Below are 10,144 nucleotides of genomic sequence, written 5' to 3' on the forward strand. Positions count from 1 at the left end.
GCTGTATATCATGATGAATCGCCGGCATTTCACTATTACAGATGCACTGCATTTGGTCCCTGTGTCAGCTGTGCGAGGGGACAATTAAGGCCTGCTACACTTTCCCCCAGACATTTTTTCAGTGTTAGTAGGGTAGTTTAAATGGGATGATAAATACTCTGAGGTCATCTGGAGGGTAAGGGCAAGATCTGAGAACACAGCTGCTGAAAGCGCTCTCATCTGTTCTTTCATCCCATTTCTGTTTTCTTTTTTGTGTGGACCGTTAGGTTCATGCAATGGTCAGACAATTTTAATGAGTCAGTGCATGAGAATCTAGAAGAACTGTGGTATCACAATATTGAGTTTTCTGAGTATTTTGTTTCTGCACTTACTGAAACTATTTTCCAACTAGTTGCACGACAACATATATATACATATGTGTTTACACATTGTTGTGCAATATATGCAATGTATACTTACACTAGTATAACCACTCAGATATATAAAATAATTCGAAGTTACATTAAAAAATTAAGGTTTATACTCATGTGCTGACAGAATAATTGCAATAGGGAACAGTTTCAACTTACAACTGAAATTACATTAGACATCATCAGTTATCAGTCATTGTGTGTCGAGCTGATGATAGTAGAAATGGGAAATTTCATGTTAACGAGGATTAAAACACTGTGCACTGACAATATAATAGCATAGCAATACATTTGGCTTTAACTCCATTGAACTTTGGTCTTTTCAGTGCTAAGTTGATTATATTGGAGCTTTCAAAAAATGATGATTTTCCAGTTGGACGTTAACATTAATGCTGTTTACTAGTTTGAAACTCATAATTATCTTACCTCTAATATGACATAAATGTGGCATACGCCTACAGAACTGAACTCAATCTCACTCTACTCAGATGAGAAGAGGGGCTGATTTGTTGGAATTTAGCCTAACTTTTCATCTTTGGAAACTGCCCAAATTGCACAAAAAGTAGCCCAAATTATCAAAGCCTGCCCAGAACAATTTTACTCACCAGATTAAAGAAAAACTGACACATAATCACTTTAGTTAACTGTAAAAACCAGTGGAGAAAAAAGTATTCAAAACCTTTATTGAACTAAGAGTACCAATAGAATGATGTAAAAATAGTCTATTATAAGCCAAGATAAAGATATTTTTCACAAAGACATTTTGACATGTCACAGTAACCATGGTTGCTTCAATTTCAGAGTGCTGGCTTTGTATATACTGGCCAAATGCCAGACTATCATGGTTTATGGGGACACCACCATTATTGTTATTCATAACACCTGTGTTTTTGTTACTATCACACATCAGACTGTTTTCTACCTTGCACTCAACAATGCAACAACACCTGAACATAGAAATGCTGGTTTTGTACATATTTGCCCACTGTCACACTAGCATGGTTTGTAGGGATACAGCTGTTAATACTATTTGTAACACCTGTGTTTTTTCTACTTCTACACATCCAACTCTGCTGTGAAAACACGGTTGTCTGTTGTAGTTTGATAGGTCATCTGTACTCTATGTAACTTTTTTCATCTCACATCCATAACTGTAGTGCCACCCGGCTCGACCTGAATATAGAAATATCTTCAGTTTTATGGTGCTGGTTTGCAGGCCCACTGTCACACTATCATGGTTTATGGGGACACCAATGTTAATGTTTTCTACTTTATTAAAGTTGCACTCAACAATGCAACAATACTCATTGTAGTGCTGTTTTGGCCCACCTGAACATAGAAGTGTAACCCTTTCCTTGAAATACACAGATCCATTCATAGTTGTCTCTGTCATGTTCCATATGCCTCATAATATGTTCTATGTGGTCCTGATATTAGATGATACTGTGTGGTGTGTGGAAAACGCCTTTGCACTCTTTGTTTTGTGTAAGTCATTGAATAAGTTTACAGCCAGTAGCTGATTGTCGATGACAAAACTGTTAGCCTCAAGTTTCTCTTTCTCTGATTCTAAGAGGATGACTGGCTCATTTTACAGATTCATTGAGCTTAGTAAACCATACCTGCAGCATCAGCGTGGCAGATAACTTGAGGTCTTCTTGAAACTTCGACTTGTCCTTCAACTCTTTTTCACACATACAATGAAAGGAACAAACATACAAACCTGTCATGGTCGATCTTGCTCTCTGTCTCAAACACACCCTTTACCCTCCTTCCACTCCGTTTCACACACACGCAAGGAGACACACGTGGGAGGGTTGACGCCGCGCTGTCTGCAATGCGTTGAGGAGTATTGTTATTAACTGTGGTGTGAATAGAGGCAGCAGTACATCCCCTGCTCTCTGCAGGGCTGCAGGGCTCGTCTTTGTTCTGTGCTCCATAATGGCACGCCATAATTACAGTCTTAACAGAGAAGGCGCACAGGCAACGTCTGCCTTACCCCTAGTCTCACCTCACTAAGGTACAGAGGTACACACGGGTACACACCATCTTCATGTGTGCCTGTGTATAATGTTCATGTTAATTTATTTGTCTGCAATGTGTGCAACGCCATTTTAATGAACTTTAAAACACTAAAATCAAAGAGAGAAAGGGCAACACAGCTATTAAGAAAAATCCCCAAGCTGACTGGATATTTCAAAGCTGGAAACTTTGAAGTCGAGACAATCAAAAACCCTTCAGCAGCAGCAGCACCCTTGAGCAGCAGTACCTTCCTGCCTCCAACAAGTGAAACAACGACAATAGGTAGTTAGCTAACTACCTAACTAGCTCGACAACATTAGCAAATTTAGCAAACAAATAAGAGTCAGGAGTCAGGCTCAAACCAATTATCATGCACCATTCCAGATAGTTATGGAGCTGAGCTTTAATGTCAGCTAAGCTTATTAACATTGGCTAGTGTTAGGCTAACTGATGAGTAGAGGTAGGGTTAGAGTTAGAGTTTTAATTCAACCTGTCTAGTCTAAATTCAAGGTAGTCAACCCCAACAGTAGATGACACTGGAGCTTCAGAATCACACCATAAAAAAATTGTGACAACAACAGTTGTAGAAGAACCCAGCCCTCGGACATTATCAGCTGCAAGCTTTCCCAGCCCCAAAACCACCTGCCGCAGTGAACAAGAAATCAACAAGAATACAGTGGGCTGTTGGGTTAAGAAAGGACTGGTCCAGTGTCAGCATCGAGAGGCTGACACTGGACCGAAAGAAGCATCTAACTCCAAGAAGTTGAGCTCTCCAATGCAGTGAAATTGGTACACTTTTAGAGATTTTATCGCAGGTCCATGGGTCTATAGTCTATAGTAGAGGAGCCGTCATTGAGTGTCACATACCAGTACAAAACCGACACAAACTACCATATGAATGAGCCAGATGTACAAAGACATTGCCTGGTTGAGAAAAGCAGTGGATGTTTTCATTACGATCATTGATCAACTTAGACTTGTCATGAGCAGACAGCACTCTACAATGGGACAAGAAATGTGCAACCGCTTAATATTGATCTCACTGGAAAGTGACGCTGCCCTGGACAATACTGCTCTAATCAAGGACTTTGCCATGTGTAAAACCAGAAGAACTTTTTAAGGGTACGAGCCAACTTTCATACCTGTGGATGACTGATTCATGCTATATGTGTGAGAGAGATGAAGGTGACCTTTTAGTGATGCAATTTCTGTATTGTAAATATATGCTTCAGTATGGGTCCATAATGATTATATTTTATAATCTTTTATATAGTGTCGCAACTGTCATAAAATTAAATTGCAGTCATGAGTGGTTGCTGATACATGATTGGATGTAAATTTGGTGTGACCGATGTTTGTACAGGTTCGATGGGGCAATCGTGCCGGTTGAATCATGATGGAGATTGGGGGTGGGGTTGGCGGGGGTGGGGGCATTAAAGAAGTTGGTGTGCTAGGGCCTATGGTACTTAAATGCAGCCTTGGATGTGTGTTGTTGTCACTGGGACAGGTTCCTAAGCACTTGTTGCTCTTGGCAAATTCTAAAGGGTGCGGCCTGTTTCTCTTTCCCATAGTAAAAACTAAAGTTCATCAGTATGTAGTAAGTAATAAAACACTTGCAGAAAACCAGAAACTGCGCCTAATGATATAAATGATGAAAAAACTAGTAGAAATAAGAAATTCTTACATTTACATCTGTTCTAGTTCCTCTGGATCACTAGAGCATCCTAGGCATATTGTTAAAAAGACAACAATGACAACTTCTATCAAACTTTAAAAGAAAAATTTGTCTTGTTTTACAACCCTGTTATTTTATATTTATTTTTACTGTAGGTTATCAGTTATTCTGTTATGACAACTTGATTGCTGATGTAATATGTATTCTAAAAGGACAGGAAGACAGACAGCTGGAAGCAAACCAGTAGTTTTACAAAACTTACATCAGTTATGTTGTGAAAATGTGAAAGGTTTGCATAAAAACCAAGTCGGAGACAAAATTTGCACCTTTTCATCTATAATTTTGTTTCCTTTTAACACAACTGTTTAGCAATGGCCTCTTGGAGCTCTGGCAGCTATTAAGATATTTAGCTTTTCAATTGCTTAAAGGAGGAGTTTGACCTTTATACGCTTTCTTGCTGATAGTCAGGTAAGAAGATTGAGACTGTATAAATAAAATCAAATTTTTAGAATGCCATTTTCATATGGAAATGACTTGTGTCCATGCTGCTGTTTCCAGGTAATTTTCATAGAGACCTCCACCCACTCTGAAACCTGACCAGGAGAAAGACATCTAAATATCTCATTTTTCAGTTCAGGCTGACCCAATCTCATGGATTTATGATCAGGAAGTTGATCTGGATTAAACAACATTAATCCAGGTTAATGTCAGCATCTATGCTGTGTAAACATTGGGAAAAGAAATCACAGAGAACGTAAGACAGCAGAGGTATTTAATGCTCCAGAGCCCCCTGCCATCATTGGGCAGCTTACATCTTAATGTTGCAAAAGCTCCTAAAGCACTAAAACAGCAAGCCAGTGTTCTAATATTCATTGACTCTGGACACCGTTTGAGCAAGAAGACGCAGTTCTAGTGGGGACAGAGGGCAGAAACTGAGAAAAAGAAGCATTTTATTTTCTTTCATGGGTTTAATGTTAATAAAGATATTTTTGATGTTGAATGAAACAGACAGCTAACTTGAACCTTCATCTTGATGTAATCAAAACTTAGACATCAGCCAGTTGAGACAAAACTAATTATAAAGGATGCATCTCCCTAAATATTCATTCAATTTCAATTTCAATAATTACATTGCCTTTAAAAAATATTTAGCTATTGGAATGTTTCATGTTCTTCTGCTTTACAAATAAAAAATCATTAAGTTCACAAGGGAAATAAACCATTTAACACAGTAAATACACATGTTGGGGGGAGTGTTGCTGAATATGAGTATAAAGAATTATTTTTAAAAGTATTACTGGAGTATAAGACAGTGAACATACAAATAAAGGAAACATCCTATGCAAACATAGAGTAACCTTGACAACAGTATTTGCTTTTCAGTTCTCTTGAAATGTATTCTGTCAATAGAGAGGCATGGCCAGGCATCAGCTGTAGAGGATTGAGCCTCATTCAGAATTAGGTTACATTATACATTCAAGATGGACTATACTAGTAGAATTTACTATTACATTCTATGGACGACAGATATAGTTGAGTTGCTGTTTTATCGGCGCTATGAGTAACTTACCATTAATTTAAGAGTTAAGTCATGTTAAACCTCTCATATTAATAATGGATCATATTGTATTGAACTACTCACACACAATTATTGCCTGATTCTGCAGTTTCCTTCAGATCTTCGGAGCATTTTAGTAACTTGGGTTGCTTTAGCCTTGGTTGCTCAAATGTAACTTTTGATTGAGTCTCACGGCTCTCATTCGTTTTGTTTTTTGTTTTTTTGCAACTTTCTGATGAACATAGCGCAGCATTTAGCTGCTAAAGAGACAGATATTTTACTCAGGAGTTGGTGGAGACTAAAATAGAGCTAAAAAAAAAAGACTTACATCCACAAGGTGGCGAGAAACAAAACTTGAAATGGAAGCTAATATTGCTCTGCTGGCTGCTGAATGTATAAGTAGGCAACTGAGTGTTAACATATTCACTGTATAAGGTGTTGTTGTATAATATGTTCATGTTGTGTGTTCCAGTTTTTCCAAAATATCCAAAAATTAATGAGCACAGCTTTAAGAATCTACTTCATTCAAATCCTTTAAATAACTGTTCCGTGATCATATAACTGGGAGAGATTCCTTTTAAATTTTGAGTAACATTACACTAAATCAAATTTGGGAACATTATAAGATTGAATATAATCTAATACTAGAAGAGTGGCAAAAGAAGTTGGCCACTCCATAAGCTCTTAAAGCCATTATGCAGCATTTTCCTTATTGTCAACAATCCACGAAAAGAACAAACTCTTAGTATGTTCTGACTTCCCTTTCCTTTCTTGTCTGTGCCATTGCAGACTTAAACCCATTTGTTCTCAGTGAAGACATAAACCTTTAAAAATGCATCAGAAATATGGTTTCATTTTTTAAAATGGCTCAGTAATTTCCAAAACAGCCAGGCACTGTAGTTTTTGGCAAACAGGCGGAAATAGTGTAGAATAACACTTGGTGGTCACCCAGTTCAACATGTGGCTCACTGGTTTTAGGACAATAATGGAGCTCAGAGGAATAAGATGATGTTACTTAGTGTTGGTTTTCAGTGTGTTAGCAATGATTAAAATATTAAACGTTGCCAGTTTTGTACTTTAAAGCAGATCCTAGTTATAGGTTAATAGAACTGGAAGATTGTCAGTTTGGTGATCAGATTACAAATTTGAACCAAAATAAATTCTGTAAAAGACTAAATGAACTGATTTTATTCTGTGTCCATTACTTTTTCTCCTCCATCCATCTCATATCTCTTCTATTTCTTTTTTCTTTTGACACGTTCCCACTAGCTACTGTATATGAGCTCTGGACAGTAACTCATCTCCCTTTTTACACAGGATGACAAATTGCCTCCAGACTAACAAATCAATGTGACTGTTTAAACACATTTATATATATGTGTGTGTGTGTGTGTGTGTGTGTGTGTGTGTGTGTGTGTGTGTGTGTGTGTGTGTGTGTGTGTGTGTGTGTGTGTGTGTGTGTAAAACTGTGTTGGTTAGTAAATCGGTGTTCTTGAATGTACACTGATTCAATTCATGGTTCCTCATGTGACACCCTATAAAACTTTAGAGTGCATAACTGGTGCAGCCAGAATAAAACTGACTGCTTTGGTGAATGTGATAAATATTCCATGCAATTCAAACTGATTTAAGAGGAATAACTCCATGTTTATCAAATTCTATTCCAGTCCCAGCACTTCAATTTGGAAAGCGTTGTATACTGGACCTGCTGAGCCTGAACGCCAAACAGAACCTTCAATTTTCAGACTTGCACCATTGAGTTTTAAGAGAGCAATAATTTGCTTCCATGTTGCACCTCTTTTCAATCCTGCCAACTGACCGCTTCACCTTTACCAGTCTGTGTTGGAGGCGGGGAGGAAAATAAAGAAAACAAAACAAAAGGAAAAAAAACAAGAAAGAAAGAAAATCTGACGACTTAGCAAAGATTGTGCCACTAAATAACAGCATTGACACGGCGAGGAGGGTGTGCCCGACGCTCGCAGAGGTGAAATCAGGGAGGGGAGGAATGTTGGCTGCAGATGAAAGCGGGAGCGCAGGCTGGGATGTGTAATAACTCTCCACACATCAGCCTGTTGGTATAATAAGCCGGATCCTAGAGGCAGGAGAGGAGAAACGATGTAGAAACATGCCAAAACATCTCTCAGTCTGGTGTGTGTGTGTCTGTGTGTGTCTGTGTGACTGTGTGTGTGTGTGTGTGTGTGTTCCCCCCCCTTCTTTCTGTCTGTCTGTCTCTGTCTTTCTCTCTTTGTCTACAATATGTTCAAATTGTTATTTTTTCTAGTTGGCAAGATACAACTTCTGCTGTCAAAGCTACACACAACTTAACAGTGATGAGCAACGTTGTTCCATTGACGTTCATTGACTCATTCATCCTCCACTTTGGAATCAGTTAGCTGCTTCAAATGGAGACATTAGCATTTTAGAAAATTAAATCTCATCTCTCTCTCTCTGAGTGTGTGTGTGTGTGTGTGTGTGTGTGTGTGTGTGTGTGTGTGTGTGTGTGTGTGTGATCCTCATACAGGCCGGAGTAACAGCGCAGCCTTCACATAGTTCTGTCAAATTTAAGATAAGTGATTAAAGAGGGACCCGCGGGCCTCAGGGGCCAATATTTTTAAAAAAGACATCCGGATAACCTTCTAGCTGACATAAAGAAATCATTCAGGAGCATCAGTAGTAGTGGAGGAAGTATTCAGATCTTTTACTTGAGTAAAAGCATCAGTACAACACTGTAAGAATACTCACTTAAAAGTAAAAGTCCTGCATTTAAAAGTAGAGAAGGAGTAAAGAGTGCACACATGAAAGAGAAACTGCCTGTGTGAGTGTTATATTATTATTTATGAAATTATTAGATTGCTAATATTGGTGCATCATACTGCCTCTTTTTAAACACTTTATATTATGAGGTAGATTAGTCTTTAAGGGTCTAGACTCAGGATCAAGGCCCTTTAAAACTGGCATGAGATAAATCTGAGAGGTCGTGAAAAGGAGTCTTTCTCACAAATATACTCCATTTTTGTACTTTTCTATAATCTTTACTTTTTAAAACTGAAATATTGGATGATTTAAGATATTTGGTTGCACTGCTAACACCTCAGAGATGTCTAAAACATGATAAGGAGTCTCAGTTTTTTAGTTAAGTGTCACAGAAAGGTTTGGAAAGCATTCATTTTAATATTGATCAATATTTTATATATAGGCTCAAATATATGTCATGTGTAATAGATGTCATGCTCTATATTTGATTGTGTTAAATGATGAACCACGTCTAAGATGATGTTTCTGAATATGAGAATCTGAGTTATTAGGTAAAATCTTGAAGTCAAACATAATATCGTAATAGCTGTGAAATAAATGTAGTATTTTGAATAGAGGTATAAATGGGAAAGTAAGGCACAACTTCCTCCAAATAGCACTCAAGTAGTGAAGGCAAAGCAGCAGTCTGCCTCTTAAAAGACCAAACTCCAGTCTCAGAAGTTAGATTGCATCTTGTGTTTATTGCTGCGCTGAAATATGTAATGATGCTGTTCTCCTGACATCAAACTGAAGCTGAGAGGGAACTGGGAAGAATTAAAGCGTGTATATAAATACACACATAGATATCACGACTTAGTTGATTAGTTTATTGATTTTATGCAATCATTAGAGGGTTTTGGATTATTAGGAAAACGTCCTGTATGGCACAAGCGTGTAATGAATCCTAGAATAGGCAGTGGTGGATTGTTTTGTACAACTGGGATTGAAATGATCTAATACTTTATCCTATATTATTCTAGTGAGATGGAGTTGTTTTTTTTCCCTAGTTTGGTGTAAGTTTGAATACAGGCCCACACTCCAGGATTTCCACCGCAGATGAGCATAATGACTGAAATTACAGTGTCCGACCCTCTGCTCTGCCAAAATCACAAGTTCTGAGTTTCTCTAGAAGGGCGATGTTTGTTGTAATTGTCCCTCGTGTGGGACCACAGGCGGTGTGTGTATAGCCAAGCGTGTGTATATGTGTGTGTGTGTGCGTGTGTGTGTGTGTGTGTGTGTGTACTCTTTCTTTACTCTTGAAGGTTCTTACTTTGCGCGTAACAAAAAAAAAGAAAAAAAAAGAGGCTCGATCTTGATTGTTTTTGCAGAAAAAAAGTGTCATTTTGAGCCACGGATAAATAAATAAAATAAATAAATAAAGGCAACGGAACAATAAGATCATTTCGGGAACTTGTGGATCAACTTTTAAGTGCGTGTTGCATTAAAAAAAAAAAAGATTTGGATAATAAGGTCTGCGGCCTTTCAGCAGCGGGTTTATGAAGTCTCTTTTATATCTGATCCGCCTTTTTTTAACCTCTGGCAGAAGGGAAGAATTATCATTTGGAAAAAGCGCTGCTGTTAATGAGCCAAAAATGCCTTTCTATGTTTTTGTAAAGCGTATTTTTAAATCGATATTTTGCGGCCTATACTCTCTGGTTTAATCACAAATGACGGAGAGAGGTGAAAAAT

This window comes from Scomber japonicus, chromosome 18 (genome assembly GCF_027409825.1).
Source record: "Scomber japonicus isolate fScoJap1 chromosome 18, fScoJap1.pri, whole genome shotgun sequence".
In the NCBI taxonomy this organism is placed as follows: domain Eukaryota; kingdom Metazoa; phylum Chordata; class Actinopteri; order Scombriformes; family Scombridae; genus Scomber; species Scomber japonicus.